The 16,702-nt window shown below is 35.8% G+C and overlaps 1 protein-coding gene across 4 annotated transcripts in view; it reads left to right on the top strand.

Moving 5' to 3' along the window:
- Positions 1-16,702, top strand: part of ERR (estrogen-related receptor) — a 69,222-nt gene that overhangs the window by 21,810 nt on the left and 30,710 nt on the right. Inside the window, exon 1 of one of the 4 annotated variants that reach the window (XM_065365575.1) lies at positions 9,463-9,508. The exons of the other annotated variants lie outside the window; for them this stretch is intronic. The gene's annotated coding sequence lies outside the window, so the exon portion shown is untranslated. Of the gene's footprint in view, positions 1-9,462; positions 9,509-16,702 lie in introns of those variants that run through there. 4 annotated transcript variants of the gene reach the window in all.

The raw sequence follows: 16,702 nt of genomic DNA, 5'->3' as shown, positions 1-16,702 counted from the left end.
ATTTGAAGTTACTTAGAATTGATGGAAGTCAGCCTTGAATAAACGCGGAATGAACTGAAATTGACTAAATCCAATCCGAAGTCGACTAAAGGTACCTAACCCATAGTTGCATAAAATTAATGAAATTGATAAAAAGTCAACCAAAGTTGACTCAAGTTTACCTAAATTCATTCAAAGTCAACTAAAAGTGGACGAAAACTGACTAAAGCTAATATAAAATTGACAAAAGATGGCAAAGGTCAACTTAAAGTCACATAAAATTAATTTATGTAATTGGTTTAAACTCAACTAAGCACAAGTTGACCTAAAGTAAAATATAGAAGTAAGTTGACTAAATTAAATTAAAATTGGCGAAAATTGATTAAACTTGAATAATCTAAAGTTGACAAAAGTTGACCAAATGTGATCTGAATTTGTATGAAATTGATTGAAGTAATTTGAAGCCAATTCGAGTGAACTCAAGTTGGCACAAAATTACACAGAAAGTGAATTGAGAGTTGATTTAGGTTATATTCTATCAACTACTGTCAACATTTATCAACATTGGATTGAATTTAGTTGATTTCAATCAATTTTGGTTCTACTTTAGTTGACTTTCATTGACATTATGCTATTTTGAGTTGACTTTCGTTGCCTTCAGATCACTTCGATCAATTTCATGCAACGTCGGGTTGAGTTTAAGTCAACTTCAGATTAGCTTTGGTTGATTTTAATCAATTTTGAATCAATTTCAGTTCATTTTAGAATTTCAGGTTGATTTGAGCAAACTTAAAGCCATTAAACGCTTGGTGATGTTGACTCTTGGTCTACAGAAGTTGACCAAAGTCAACTAAAATTAACCTGAAGTTGATAAAAAGTAAAAGTTGAATTGATTATAAATTTTGTCAAAATTTGTGAACTTTAAATTGAGTTCAATTAATTTTAATCAATTTTGGTTTGATTTTGGATGGCTTATTTCATCCACTTTTACTCCAACTTGAGTTGACTCAGCTAACTTCAAATCATTTCAATCAATTTTTGTGAAGTTGAGTTGATTTTTGATCAACTTCAGAGTAGCATTTGGTTAATTTTGATCAATCGTGGGCCAATTTCTATTCATTTTAGGATTTCAGGTTGACTTTAGTCAACTCAATGTCATCAAAAACTTGTTGAAATTGATTTTAAGTCTGCAGAACTTGGCCAAAGTTGACAAAAACCAACTAAAAGAAAGTAAAATTGACCTAAAGCAGTAATAAAAGGCAAAAGCTGATTTGAATTTGATTGAGATTGACAAATATTATCTACCTGAAGTTGACCTACTCGCATTTTTTAATTCGACCGATCATTTTTTTTCGATTTTCATTATCGATTGGGGGGGGGGGGTTGAAGAGGGCAGGGTGGCTTGTATATTGTTGTATAAGTAGAGTAATTTTTTGGTATTCTTAATAAGAACATTTTATGAACTTACTATGCTCACGAGTACTACGTTACCTTCTAAAAAATTTCAAATAGCCTGTAATAGAGGGACAGGAATAATATTAACGTTTTATTAAAAGCGAAATCGACGAATCAGTAGTAAACTGAAAAACATTATAACAATTTGAACAACCCTCGCTGGGTATTTTATTTATATTACAGGTAGGCATAAATTAACGAGTCATCTATGTACATTATCGAGTATTCTTTTTTCTTTCCTTTTTTTTTTTTTTTGGTCGTCTTTAATATTCATCGCATCAAAGGCAAGTATTGGGTCTAGAAAGATGTTACCGCCGGTGCTAATAAAATTGTAATTCTTGTGCATTAAAAACATGAAAACGGTCCGGGTTTTGTTTCGATATACCTACTCGATATCTTTGTGTGAAGGAGAACAAACGACGACGAAAAGGGATCTATTATGATGAAAGGTCACGTCTCGAATATTTACTTCCTGGATGCTCGTCAAAAGACCATAATGGTCAAAAAAAAAAAAGGGACATCCTTATAGATTACTAGACGGTTGTTTGAAAAAGTCACGTTGAAGGAAACCAGCATTTCGGGTCGAATTTACTCTCGGCTGTCGAAGTAGGAAATTCATTCTATAATTTCTTCTAATTACTTCGACAAGTACCTTGAATTTTTCACCATTAAAAAATCATTACCATATACGAGTATTAGCAACCAGTCAGTTAAAAATTCATTTCTCGTATCGACGAACTCGCAAATCGCTGGTGATCTGTTTACCGAAAGTTGTAATCTCACCTGCACCGAACACAATCAACGATCGTTACGACAACGATAATCAATCATCGAGGAATAAAATCACCTGTAGGGGTAGCAGAGTAGCAGAAACCAGGGTCGCTTTTATGAAATTAACAACTACGTATAATCGGAAATTTGTTCTGCGAACTGCTGCAGTACTCTATAAAATGCCATTGTTATTACGACGAGTAGCTTAGGTAGGTACGTACACAGGGGGCGAAGATTTTCGGGCAGATTGAAATCTCCGAGGTACCGTCGTCGTAAATTTGTAACTGTCCCGTTAACGTTACCGATATCTGTTCGAAAATGGTTTTATATATGGAAGTTATTTATTCAACCAACTGTGTATAAATACTCGTCGTACTATACAACAAATGTTTATACGGAATTACGTAAAACGATAATATTTCAATTTACGTACCACCCACGGCGTCAGGCTGCATTTTCCAGCTAGACAATTTTATCGTACGTACGATTTTCTTTCAATTTTCACGCGTATATCGGGTGTAAATATACGTACGAGTGAAATTACACCCGAGAACTGGTTTCATAATATCGAGCCACAGCTGAATGTACGAGTTACGAGTACATTTTGAAAACACACATACTCGTATGAAATGATTTTTTAAAAACCCGTTAACGAAGGCTAACCGGTGTCACAAAAAAGAGCCTGTTTCCACCCAATGATCCTATACTAATCAATAAGGAACAAGAGAAAAATCGTCGAATTTTCATTTCTATCATCGACTTTTGCTCAGATCTCATAAATCATTGATCTTTTCAAGGAAAAGCGATCGATATGATCACTTTTAGACGAAAATGGTTCTTGACCTTAGACACCGATCATCGTATAGGTTAAATTCACCCCACACCCCTTCATCTATGTGCATTAATTGCCTCTCTCTTCTTTCTCCGTGAGATTTTAATCCATTCGAACCGGTTTGAGTATTAAAGCTTTTGAAAATTGACGTTTTTGCTGATAAATGTTCAACGAGGGCGGCGTGATGGTGATTTGTACCTAATCTTTTGATTTTTTTCTTCTTTCAAAGTTCGAATTCTTCGAATTTATCACCGTTATGCGGTAATCATAATGTTCTCGTTGCGTTTGTTTACTGCATTTATGAAGCGAAGTACTCTGCTGAACCTGAGATCTTCTTGATATCGTGACGTGAATTCGTACGAATGCTGGAAATTATTTGTGTACCTGTTCTCGAGGTCTTTTAGATTTGCTGAGTCGTGAGCTTGTATGATTATATAAAGTAATGGTGGTTTGAGTGAAACGATCGGTTGTAATTAGCAGATACGAGTTTGAGATGCGAGTTTGCTCTGTCAAAAGGTGAAGTGCAAAATCAAGGGGATCGGAAATTCGGTGTTGGATTCCAATTTCAAGTGGAAATGAATTTTGCTTCTATTGAAGAAGTAAGCTGTCACCTTTGTCCGGCCTCCTCCTTCCCCTTCGTTTGGTTTAGTCTGATGTTGTAAACTAATCCCGAACAGTTTCATTGACTCTTATATTGAAGCCCCGAAATTATTTTTGAAAATTTTGAGATCCGCTGTTAATAAAATTTAAAAAAATAGTTTTTTTGGTCCAATTTTTCAAAAAAATCTTCTTCGATCTGATTAACTCGAGAAACAAAATGAACGAGCCCGAGTTTGATGTCTGAATTATTTACGAGCGAAGTGATCAAACAAAAATAACTTACAGACTATTTCAATAAAAATGTCAGATCTTTGTCAACCCGATGTGATCTGAACGAATGAATTTTTCAAGAATGACTTGATATTTCCATTTTACTTTTTCCATCGCAGAAAACAGAGTAATAATTTTAAGGTATCAATTCTTATCGAAAGTCGCGGAAAAATTTTTCTATGAAATTTTTGAAACAAACCGAAAGAATTTTAAAAACATTTCAAAACACATCACTCACATCAGACAATTTTTCGTTTTTTTTGCGAATTTTCGCAAATTAAAATTTGACTTATTAATTATAAAAATATCAAAATTCTGTGAAACTTATACATTTTTTTTACCTCCTTTATCGATTATTAGTTGCCTTAATGAAATAAAATTTTTTGGATCGAAACCATCGACAATTGATTTGCAAGGTTGAAAACGAAGTATGAAAACACATTTCAGCTCTTGACGTCAATTTTTAGAAATAATTTTGAAAATTTACAAAAAGAACCACAACTTTTGAATTCTGATTAGAATTTAAGATTATGTTGGGGGGGGGGTCAAGAGGGTAGAATCGTACAGTTGGGGATAAAGTCAGACCCAAAGTATATAAAAAAGTATGTATATTTTATGCTGCAGTTTGAAGGCTTTTGACCCCCCCCTCCCTCACACCTCTCAAAAAAGAAAAACGTTCACGTCATTGGGTTTTTCGCCCTTTGAAAGAGATGAAGATGACCATCGAAAGTTTGGAGGTTCATTTGAAAGGCTCAAAGAAGTATGCTTCCTGCAGCAGGCCTTCAAATAATTTTCAGATGAATTTTGTGTGATGTGTAAAACCTCAATATCTTCTCAGTTCTCATGATTACAAAATGTTTTTAATAAAGTACTTCTACCCCTGCTTCTCCTCAGCAATTCAAATAAAAACTTCGAATTTGCTTCAACTTTTGACTTTATGTAAATTTTTTTCAAATTCAATGCATAATTTTTGAAAATTTTTGGTTTTCCATGCTTTGTTTTTTCAACTTCTAGCCAATGGGCTCTAAAAAAAAAAATTCAAAACGAAAATGATCCAATTTCAAGGATCTATAGTGTCTTTTTATGACTAAAAAATATTGGATGCTAATACCATTTCAATTGACTGTAGTTTCCAGGCATCCTGATTGTAGGTAGAAATAATTCTTCGAAATTCAGCCATTCGGGCGCTTTTAGCCAAACTCGTTCGTGTACCACGATACATAATTATTTATGTAAGTACGAATTTCACGCGACAGCGACAGACAAATGGCAAATGGTACTATGAACTCAACCAGACTCGAAATAAAAACCATCACCATCCCATCGTAATAGCATCGTCACGATAAATTGACTCGACAAACATTACAATGACTATAGAATAGACAGCAGACACTCCTTTGGGCGATGATTTTTCATAAAGATCGTCAATCCGTGACGTCAATATCGTGGTCTCTTCTCTGCTGCATTCGAAGAAACGTCAAGCCAAGAGACACTGTGTACAATTTACCACTAGTAGAATAAAACCCAAGTAGAAAAAATTACTACCTTAGGCCCAGTGGTTAGCAAATATAATATATTTAAACATACTGATCGGTTGACTGAATCTTGTTCAAGTCCGACGCAAAAATTTACCTCTGCCTTGGCCTAACATAAGAATAAGAAGTTCATGAACAAATTTTCCAACAATCGAAAGTGCATTTTCATAAACGTGGCAACGTTGCTTCGGAGAACTGGTCGAATTAGATAACCGGTGTTTCGCATTATAAAGCCCCAGAGAGCGCGTCTGGCGAGATTTTTTATTCTCTCATTATAGGTACTTACATTTTGCCTTTTGGTTAGTGAGGTACATGGTATCGAAATATACCAAGAGATCGGATTGTTAAGTTGCTGTTGGAAGATTAGGGAGTGTTGACGATGGTAGGGTCATGGTTGAGGATACTGAGAGAGGTGAGGTGTGTGACTTTTTGACTCGTCGAAGAACGGGTTATGGTACCTACTCTACCCAGAGAGGTCTTTCTCTCTCTCTCTCTCTCTTGTTGGTTGTATAGATATGCGGTATGTACGTATATGTATAAGAGAAGAGCGAACACAATCAATGTGACGAGGCGAAAAAATGTACGAGAAAAAAATCTGGTTTTTGTCAATGAAACTTCACCTGTCAACCAAAACAAATCAACAATCGAAATTTTTACATCGTCATACGAAAAAAGACGTAGAATTTACCAAGCAGACATAGGTTTCCCGAGCTGGGGCCAAAGCCAGCGAATCAGCCAACCAGTGCAATAGCTGCGTTAAAATTCTAACCGCGTGTAAAACTTACTATACTTGATGAAACCACAGCCGAACAATAGCGACCAGACCGGATCACTTCCACTATCATGAAAGGGAAGTACCCGTACCAAGTGTCAGAGGTAGGAACATATTACCCATTGTGTTATTTTTTTCGATGGAATCTTAATTCACCTTACGGTAAGGCAAGAGGTAGAAGTGTTTTTCCATCCAAAGAGTTAGACGTGAGAGGACACGATATGTGCGATTCGTCTTCCTATCTCGTATTTTTCTTTGCTCGGTTAAATCCGATCTGATGACATAATTTGTCCGCCTATAGGTATCTGTCTGCTCGACTGAAAGTAAAAAAACAGATTTTTTTTAACCCAAAACGAATCTTAGATGAAAGCGAAAGTACAAAGGCCAATCAACAAGTAAGTTTCCCTTGTTCAGAAAATTAGGAAGTGAAATACCTAGGAACTTGAAATTTTCAGGGAATCTTGATACAACCGTTGAGCACCACTCTGCAAAATTTTATTCGGATCCATTCAGTAGTTCATTTACAATGAGAGTTTAAAGATGTGATAGGAGTTTTATAGCGTGTCCGAGGTTTAAGTGGCTCAAGGAGGAGTAAAAAAATTTTTAATTTCGAAAAAAATACGTCAATGGATTTTTACAGATGCCTACTGATCCTCCAGGAAGAAAAAATTGTTCTAATTTGAACAATATATGAGTGGTGCCGAAAATCCGGCGGGAGCACACGAGTGTGGTAAGTGATCACAGGGTAAGTTGCACAACTAATGTTTCAAAAACGAACTCAGCAGCAAAAATTTCTGAAATTATACACAATAATCTTAATATCAGTATCAAAAACATCATATGTGAGAAGAATTCTTTATATTTGACTGCCTAAAAAACATTATTGAACTTTGAAAGTCATTTTCAGTACCGCAAAATTTGAATGTGCTGTATCACAAACAAAATTTCGCTGTTCATGTTGCTGCATGTCAAAAGAATTGTCAGAATTTGTGTAAGAATGATGTAAACAAGTTCCTTAACACAATGGTAACCAAAAACAGGGTTGAGTGCATCACTATGCCTCGCAAATTTGGCATAATCCCCATTGTGAAATCAAATTTAAGTATCAACTCGGACCCGCTATAAAACTCCTACCACATCTTCAAACTCTCATTATAAACGAACTACTGAACGGATCCGAATAAAATTTTGCAGAGTGGTGCTCAAAGGTTGTATCAAGATTCCCTGAAAATTTCAAGTTCCTAGGTATTTCCCTTCCTAATTTTCTGAACAAGGGAAACTTACTTGTTGATTGACCTTTGTACATACCTACCGTACGTAAAATCACATTATGATCAGCTTCAGCGAAACGATGTTTTCCATACATTCGTGTATTTGTACTAACAAGATGAACTGGGTCACGAAATCCCAGCCAAATCGAACTTTTGAAATGCAACTTCAACGAAAAACTTTCGCTCACATATGTACACGAATAATGAAAAGTGAAATCTCTAGCGACCTCAGAGTCAAACAATAAACGCAAAATAAATTTGCTCGAAAATTTCGTATTACCAGTGTAATCTAGCCAATCAGGATCAGGATGTCAACGTTATAAACAAATTTTGATTTCAGTTCATTTCGTCTGTTTTACTATCCATTCGTTTGTCTGCCGGTCTGCGACAATGTATTTTCCTTTTTTTTTCTTTCAGCTCATTCGAAGCTTTATGGTTTTTGATTGTATGTTTCCTTTTTGAAATGTATTCCACGTGGCCTTGAAATGCTAATAGTTGGCGTTTAAAAAAAAATTTGCCATTGTTATACAGTCGTAAAAGCGCGCGATGCTCGATGAGACGGTCGCGTCAGTCAGAACCTTCGTAGTTTCGTAATTAATCTCGGATTTGATTTCTTTGCCGGATTAGTCGCCGTGAAATTTTGATTGATTGATGGTGCGAAATAAAGGTGGGTTTTTGCTCGAATACGAGTAGGATTTAAATAGATTGCGAAATAAAATACGAAAATTTTTTTTCGTCCTGATCGAGGCAGTTATTGAATTTTTTTCCCATAAAGGTTTTCTGCGTGTTTTTAAGATCGGAATAACCTTCGAGAGTGCATTTTTATTGTCGCAATTTGGAGTCGCGTGATGGTGTTTTTTTGAATGTGTGGGGTCGACATTTTTTTTTTTTGGCTCGATCAATGATCTATTTAAATTGATTTCATTACAATGTTTTTTGCCCTGAAAAAAGTGCATTTGATTTTTTTGGTGGGTGAAAGCGGGAGGCCCATGAAATTCAAAAATTGAGGAGAGAAAGGGTCAAAAAGAATTTGAGTTCAATCTTGAAAGCTCGGTGGGCACGGTTTAAATTTATGATAGGTACCTATAGGTGATTTATTTTCTGAATTGGACGTTTTTACTTGAAATAAGGAGAGGAGGGGGAAAGTCGATTTTGAAAATTCATAATTCGATTTTTTTGAGGGGAGGGGAGGGGGTAAATAGTGTGAAAATTTTCATTATTTTTTTTGTTTTTTGAAAATCGCTTGTTAGAAAAGATGGAGGGAACATTTTCAGTTCTGAACGCCTATCATTTTATAAAAAGTAGATTGCATGGGACGAAAAAGGATGAGGTTACAAGTTATTATTTTTTTTTGTTTGATGATAAATTATTATTGGCGATTATTTTAGGAAAATTTTAAAATTCGTTAGGTCTTGGTTACATTATTTTGCCTTGAAATGATCAAGTTCAATATTTTGTGGTAACTATGTTTATTTAAAAAATTTTTACCGTATTTTTTTTTGAGGTTTTTGATTAGTCACTTGTTTTTCTCATTATACCGGAATAAAAATACTTATCTATTTTGGTTGAATACTTATACCTAATTTTCTGAAAAACAATAACCTATTTGCGTGGTATTCTTTTTTTGAGAGGAAATGAAAATGGAATTGAAAGCTGAATCACGTCTTTTATTTTAAACTTGGCAGATCACAAAGATATCTTTAAATCAGTGAGACTGTGGTTAAGGAATTTGTGATGATTGTTTTTCATCATTTTCAAATAATTTTGACGATATTTCGATGCATATATTTTTCTAAATATTTTCCTCCATTTTTATACAAAATTTTGAAATGTTTTATGCATGGTTTTATGTGTCTTGAATTTTTTAAAACTAGAATTTTCCAATTTAATTGATTTTTAACAACTTTTAACTGAACATTAGCAGAATTTTTAATCAACATTGGTCACTAACTTTTTTTTTTTTGCTTTTTGTTTCAGGTGAGTATTGAATTTTCATCATAAGAACAAACGAAACTAGAAATCAGTAAGTTTATAAAGAAATCACTCATTTTTATGTACAACTGATGCAAGGAAATTTCCTACTACCAAGTTTGGAAATTGATTTCGACTTTGTTACCTATTTTTTTGCAAACGTAGGTAATTTGTTTTTGCAATACTGAAGATAAGCAACATCTTCATTGTGCATCGTGAAAAAAAGTAGGATGATTTCAACCAAATTCTGTGGAAGCCTTCATTTTGAGTTGAAAATCGCTGAATTTTTTTTTTTGGCTTCAGAGGTGTTTTAGAGGCGTGAAATGATGGGTTCTCAAAAAAGTGACATTTTCGAGAAAGTCGTGGTTTTTCGCTCTGGCTACATAACCTATTCTGGCAAAAATAGTCCAGTTATAGAAGATGCTTTGAGATTCTACGTCGACTTACGCCATTCAAACTGAAATCCAAGACCTTTTTTAGGGTTCTACTAAGCAATTGAAAATGTGCAAATAATTCTTTTTTTGAAAAATTTTTTTTTACAAATATTTCGCATAAATTATGCCAAAATATCTAAAGATATAATTTCTGAAACTGGAGAAATATTTTAGAACTCAGTATTGCCAACTTTTTTTGCCATTATTGTCGATTTCAAAAAAACAAAAAAGTTTCCTGTTTTGGCTACTTTTTTAATTTTTGAAATTGGTAATAATAACCAAGAAATTAGCACAACTGAGTTTCAAAAGAAATGCAGAATACTGAATCTGCACATTTGTTTTTTTATCACTTCTTGAGGTTGGTTCTCGTTGTCCATTTTATTGTATTCTGTCCGTCTGTCTTTACTATGTATGTACGATTACTTTGGTGTGCAACCAGTTGGGCCATTCCAGCAAGCCTCATAGGCTCAGTCTAGGGGAAGCGGAGGGTATTACAGGAATACCAGCATAACCCAGAGGTGGTTTGTCTATTTCTGTGAATTCGTTTCCTCATTGTTCGGCCGACGTGATCGATTTGGACGGAGTTCAAATGATTAGTAGGAATATCATATTATCATAACGATATCATTGTTATTCAATAATGGTACGATATGTATGTACTTTAAAATTGAAGGTGCACGCATAAGTTTCAGGGTTTTCACAGCCTCATCATGAGACGAGAGAAGTCAATTAGATGCAAAAATTTGAGCCATCGTAATTCCTGGAGCTGGAATCATTTTTACTAAATTCTTCGAATGAGAAATTGAAAAGACATTCCTAATTTCGCTTGGAGCGTCTGCTTACTTCATTAAGATGGCTTGTTTGTTTTAAGGCTTCTCTTCTTTACTTTTCATCCGAATAGATTTGAGTGAAGGGGCAAAAATTCTAAATCTCAAAAAGGCTCAGCTCATGTAGACTGTTTCTGAGATGGTTGGAAACGAGAGACTGAAACTCTCAAAGAGTTGTATCTAGAAAATCGTTATTCTGCAAAGAAAACCGAGCTGAAGACGATTGATTGCTTGTGGTATAGCGATTCGGAAATTCGACGTGTGGGTAGGTTTATACCTCGGTCTCGAGATAATTATTGCCATCTAGATAGCAGCGATTATTCTCGAGTAGAGCACACACACTTGTGTAGAAGATAAACACTCGAGAAACGTCTTATATGTGTGGGCGAATAACAAGACCCAGGGGTAAGGTAAAGGGTTATTTTGTTTGCAAAATGTACGGCTCGTTTTTAAGTAAGAGAGCAGATTTGGTCTTATGTGCGAAAAATACGCGATAGATAAGAAGGTGCTCTGCAGAAAAAGAGCTGTAAAATTACGAAATAAAAGCTCGGAGCTTTTGTATACTTGTACGAGCAAAAATACACATAGTATAGTATAAGGGATGATGATGATAGGTGTGATTATGCAAATGACGCTATTCGGTATTCATCCTCTCAGCTGTGCTGGCATTACGAAGCTCGTAGAATTCCACCTTAAAATTGTATACTACCCACGATTACGTAGTTCACCTATTTGAAAATTCCGTCCGTCGAGGAGGCCCGCGAGACGAGGAAGGGTATGGGTAAAGCTAAAGCAGGTCTAGAAGTACTCGTAGTACATAAAATAGCCGAGGGCTTTCATTTTTCCTGCGCCTTTGCTGGTTCACAACGATGAGGTTTCATTAGAGACGAATTCGTGTAGCGAATTCTCAAACTCGGCCTGGCCATGAGGATAACGTTTCAGCTGAAATAATTGTGCAGGCTCTGCTGCCATTACGGCAGCAGCTCGGACGCAGGGCTTTGGGTACAGGGTGAGGAGGCGACTGAAAGTTTTTTTTTCGCACAAAGCTGCGCAAATAGAGAGGAAAAACAGAACTTGGTAGGCTACGAAGGGCTAGGCCGAATGGCGCGATGAGACGCGCGGGGTCTAGTGCGGAATCTGCGGCGGCGGCGGCATCAGGGCCGCCGCGTAATACGACGTGCTGGGCGTCGTGATGTTTTGTGATGGAGAGCAGGCGAGGTACCGGGTATAGCCTTGAACTTGACTGGTCGTGGATGAGCGCAGGCATGCGCACCTACGCCCCGCGCCAGCGTTATTTTCGTGTCGCGCCCTCCCCAACACAATTACAGGTGAGGTCGCAAGCGATGCCGCCGAGCGGCGCTCTTCTGCTTCTCCCGGTTCCTCCGGCTCTCTGTGCCGGTGCTCTGCTCTGCTCTGCTACCTCCTCGCGGTCGCGGTGTATATACGAGTATGCTCACCGCATATACACTGTTCTTTTCGCATCCAAGGCCATTTCCACGTAACAGAGAGCGTCAGCGTCGTCGTCGTCAGCGTCACCGTCACTTTCCAAGCTCGACTCCAGCTCCACCAGCTGATTGCTGCGCGACTTGGCGGCTTCGCGGCCACTGGGCTGGAAAACGGTTTACCTGCAGCGTGGTACCGCGAACCGTAGCATAGCTGCAGGCTTCAACCAGCCTACACACTGTTCGGTTCTTCCAGTTTCCAGTTTTTTTCTTCTTCATTTTTTTTTTTGGTCGCTTAGGCCGGTTAGACTGGTCTAAGGCCTTAGGCTAGACTATTGTGTTGTAGCAGAAATACATAAAATCGTAGCACCGTAATTAATTCGCATTCGCTTTTTTTTCATTTTCTTCCTTTCAATCTGTGAAAGTGAATGATCTAATAGCTTTTTTCGGCCAGTTCAAGTATTGCAATGATGCTGAGAGTTGTATTGGTTTATTATTGGTTCCTGCCAGAGTTCATCTAACCGGGCAAGGCTGGGTGGAGAGTGAAGAAGGCAGAAGGGCAGCTTGCTTCGAGATAGTCCAAATCGTGGGTCAAATTCCGAGCAAAAAATTGATCTGAATTATACGATTGAATTCGAATTTATGGAACTGTAAGCTGGTCAATGTGTTTGCAATATTATCGCTTACTGTCTTCATTTGAAGATTCATACAGTGGTGCCAATTTTTTGGTGATTATCGAAAATTTGCAAAAAATCAGGAAAAAAACTTGCCAAAAACTTGAATTTAATTTTTTCATTTCTTGAAATTGCCAATAATTACCAAAAAATTGGCTCCACCTGTGTTTTAGAATATTTCCTCAGTTTCACAAGTAGTACTTTTCGATGTTTTAGTATAATTAATGCGAAATATATGGAAATTTTTTTAAAACACCAATTTACACTGAAATGGGTGATTTGAAAAATTTCAACAGTTCACTGGAATCCTAAAAGTGGTCTTAGTTTTTGCTTGCGATAGCCTAGGTCGACGCAAAATCTCAAATGCTAATTCTGGAACTGGGCTATTTTTCCCAAAACAGGGTGAGCTGGGGCTAGAGCCAGAAAACCACGATTTTTTTGAAAATGTCCTCTGTTTGAGGAACCATATTTTTTCTGAATATCTTAGACTGAAAATGAAGGCCGAGTTTGCTCAAATTTCTCCTAATTTTTATTTTCGCGATCCCCACCCTAATGATTATTATTGAGATTGTACCAATGGTTTGAGCAGTACGTTTGCTCAACAATTTTTTTCTCTCAAAGATGACTGAAAATTGCATGAGAACTGAGCCTTCAGGAGAAAAACTGATTTTTCATGTTTTAAGAAAGGAGGAGTGACGATAAGGCCATTTTTTGGGTCCGCACAGTTTTCGACTGAACCACTCTTAAAATGTTGTGATAAATGCCCCAAATACGACTCCGTGGTTAGTTAACCCAAAATGACCATTTTTTGGGCTCCAGGGGTTCCCAAAGTTGTGAATAAAATTATTTTCAAAACCTTTTTTAGCGTAAAACATCTATTTGAACCCGATAAACGTCATGCGAGGTGATTTTCTTATTTTCGATCCTCGGGGACAGAAATTGGGGGGTTTTGATTTTTTGAAAATTTTGAAACCACCATTTTGAACCTACCCCTTTGAACCCCGCTAAAAAGCTTTTTACAGTTTATTAGTACCTGAAAGACCTCCATCCTACCAAATTTTGAGTTCAATAAAATTTTCCGCTGGTACTCAAAAATTCAATTTTCCAATTTTTCGTAATTTCGATATTTTGGGAACCCCTGGAAAACTAGGAACCTGCGATTTGCGCCAAACGTAACGTCTTGAGGTATATATTCGTTTATCTAGATGAAAAGGTTTAATTAAGCTCCCCCAATATTCGTAATTTTGAACCCCTTTTTTAGAGCCCGCCACTTTAGGCACCCCTGAAAAAAAGCGTTTATGCACATTTTTTCAAATAAATTACAGAATTTACATTTAGAACACACTAGCAAGAGCTCGATAATTTTTCATTTGATTTTTCCTGTAACATTCAAAATTGAGCTATTTTGGGTCAAATTCTGACATTTTTACTTCGTTGAAATCGTGAAAACGTTATTTTCACGTCTTTTCGAAGAGTTAAATCTCAGAATTTGATCCAAAATAGCTCAATTTTGAATGTTACAGGAAAAATCAAATGAAAAATTATCGACTTCTATGAAAAGCAACTTTGAGAAAATACAGTAATATTTTTCAAAGAATTTAAAATCTGAAATTTTACAAGAATCTTTTACAGAATTTTTTTTTTTAATTTTGGAAAAAGATGGCTCTTTATTCAAGTTTTGATAGAATTGGCGTATTATTTTAGAAAAAATTGTGCACGTATAAAAATTTGGTCGTGTGTGTGGGAGGGAGTGTAAATTATTTTTCAAAAACATGTCGTTTTGAAAGATTCAGTTTTAAAGAATTCATGCAAGGTCTTATTGAACTCATTTGAAATATCCAATGTGGAAATTTTTTCATATTTGATCATCTACACTAATTTTTTGATCACGAGCACTACCAGCAGGAATGTATTTCAAATACGATGCACATTGAGAACTTGAATCTAAATTCAAAAATGAAATGTTTCTAAATGCATTGAAAATTTATGCAATATCCTCTTTATTTTTATGGAAATTTCTCGTCGTCGTATTCAAATTTTTTCATAAAAATTCATAGTCGTAAAAAAAGTAAGGTTGGTGTGAAATTTTTTTGTACCTAATCGTCAAAAAAAAACTTCAGAAAATGAACCTTATACACCTACGTACTCGTACATCAACGTAATCTATAATTTTTGAAGATGGATTTCACAGGCCCAACCTTTTTTAGGAGGAGAGAGGAGACCCATTTGAGGGAATAGAGCATCGTTGAAACAAGTTAGAGCACTTGGTTTAAACTTTGGAGAAGCCCCCCTCCCCTCCTTTACAAAAAAACTATTGGTGTTCTGGCGAAATAGTAGCTCTACCTATATGCAGTCAAAATCATGCTAAAAGATAAAGAATCGATAGAGCTGTTTAGAGCACCGAGTCCCAAAATTGACAATTTTCTGTGGTCAAAAGCTCAAAATTTTGCCTACCCTTCGAATATGTAAACCAAACTAAGCAACCTGAAAATATTATTCCCGTTTGTAAGTCGTGCTTGTTGTTTTGCGAAATTTTCATTGTATGTACGTACTTTCACCTCGATAGCAATTAGTGTATTTGCCTAAAAGCCCGCGTAGACATTTAACGAGAGAGGATACCCCCAGCAGTCAATTTGAGGCGACCACTAAAGTTGATTTGTCGTCCAGACGACGAGCATTATTTTCAATAAAAGCCTCGTTACCATTACTCTAACGTGTTGTCGGAAATTCGAATTAAATTTCAAGGATGACATCGTTTGTTTTAAAAAAAAAATTGTCCTCGTGTGACGTCATAGTATGTTTATGTATTACGTATACGTCACCAATATGTGTGTCGCGGACTCGCGAAGCTCAGACAGAAACCATTTTTCATGATGTCATTGCTACACATGTGTTTGTGATATTTTTTTTTTTTCGTTTTTCGACTTATTTTACGATCGACGATATGTCGCGGTTTTATGATATTGTGGTGCTGGACTTACTGATGCTCGAGCTGGCGTCTTGATAATATTTTTATTAAATTGCTTATGTTTTGGTGGAATGAAATTTAAACTGATTTTTAGGTCGAGTATAATTATTGCTACGAGATAGTCTATACTGATAATTGAACGAAACATTAGTATTTATTTGGGTTGTTGGGTTTCGAGGAAAACATTGTATTTGAGATTATTTTTGTTGTTTTTTTTACGACGTAGGCGTGTACGTGATGTTTGCATCTATCGAATAGCGATGTTTTTCCTCTCTCTCAATTAGGCATATAAATGTACCAAAATGAGAATTGTTTGATGTCCTGTAAAAAGAAGAGATTCTAAATTAGTAGAATCAGTTGTGATTTTACGTGTTGATCAGTAATCTCCACTTCTCCAATTCTCCACAGCAGTTTCGTTTTGCATTGAAATTTCTAATTTGGGCTTTCGACAAATTTCAAACGATGGTAGAGTTTGAAAAAACCGAATAAAATTCCATTTTGCAGCTAAAGAACTGAAAGAACTCTATTCTGAGGGTGAGGAGTTGAAAAAATTCCTTTCGAAAAATTATATTTTGAGTTTAAAAAAATTTTTAAATTTTGAGCTTGAAAATTTTTTTGAAAAATTGTAGGTAAAATTGATTTTTTTTGAGTCTGAAAAATTTACCATAAATGTATGGAAAAAATTCCGTATTGAACTCGAAAAATTCAAACGATTTTTGTTCTGAGCTGAAAAAATTGATAACATATTTCATTTTGAGCTTAAAAAAGGAACGGGTCCTTTCTTTTATTTGTAACCTCCTCCGGGAATGATATCAGACTCAAAATGAACATCTTCTAGATAAATAAAAATTGCACACTCGTACTGGATTGAGAAAATAGAGACGAACTTGATTTCTCGAAT

This window comes from Planococcus citri, chromosome 5 (genome assembly GCF_950023065.1).
Source record: "Planococcus citri chromosome 5, ihPlaCitr1.1, whole genome shotgun sequence".
Taxonomy (NCBI): domain Eukaryota; kingdom Metazoa; phylum Arthropoda; class Insecta; order Hemiptera; family Pseudococcidae; genus Planococcus; species Planococcus citri.
Note: the sequence above shows the minus strand (reverse complement) of the source record. Positions and strands in the feature narration are given on the sequence as shown.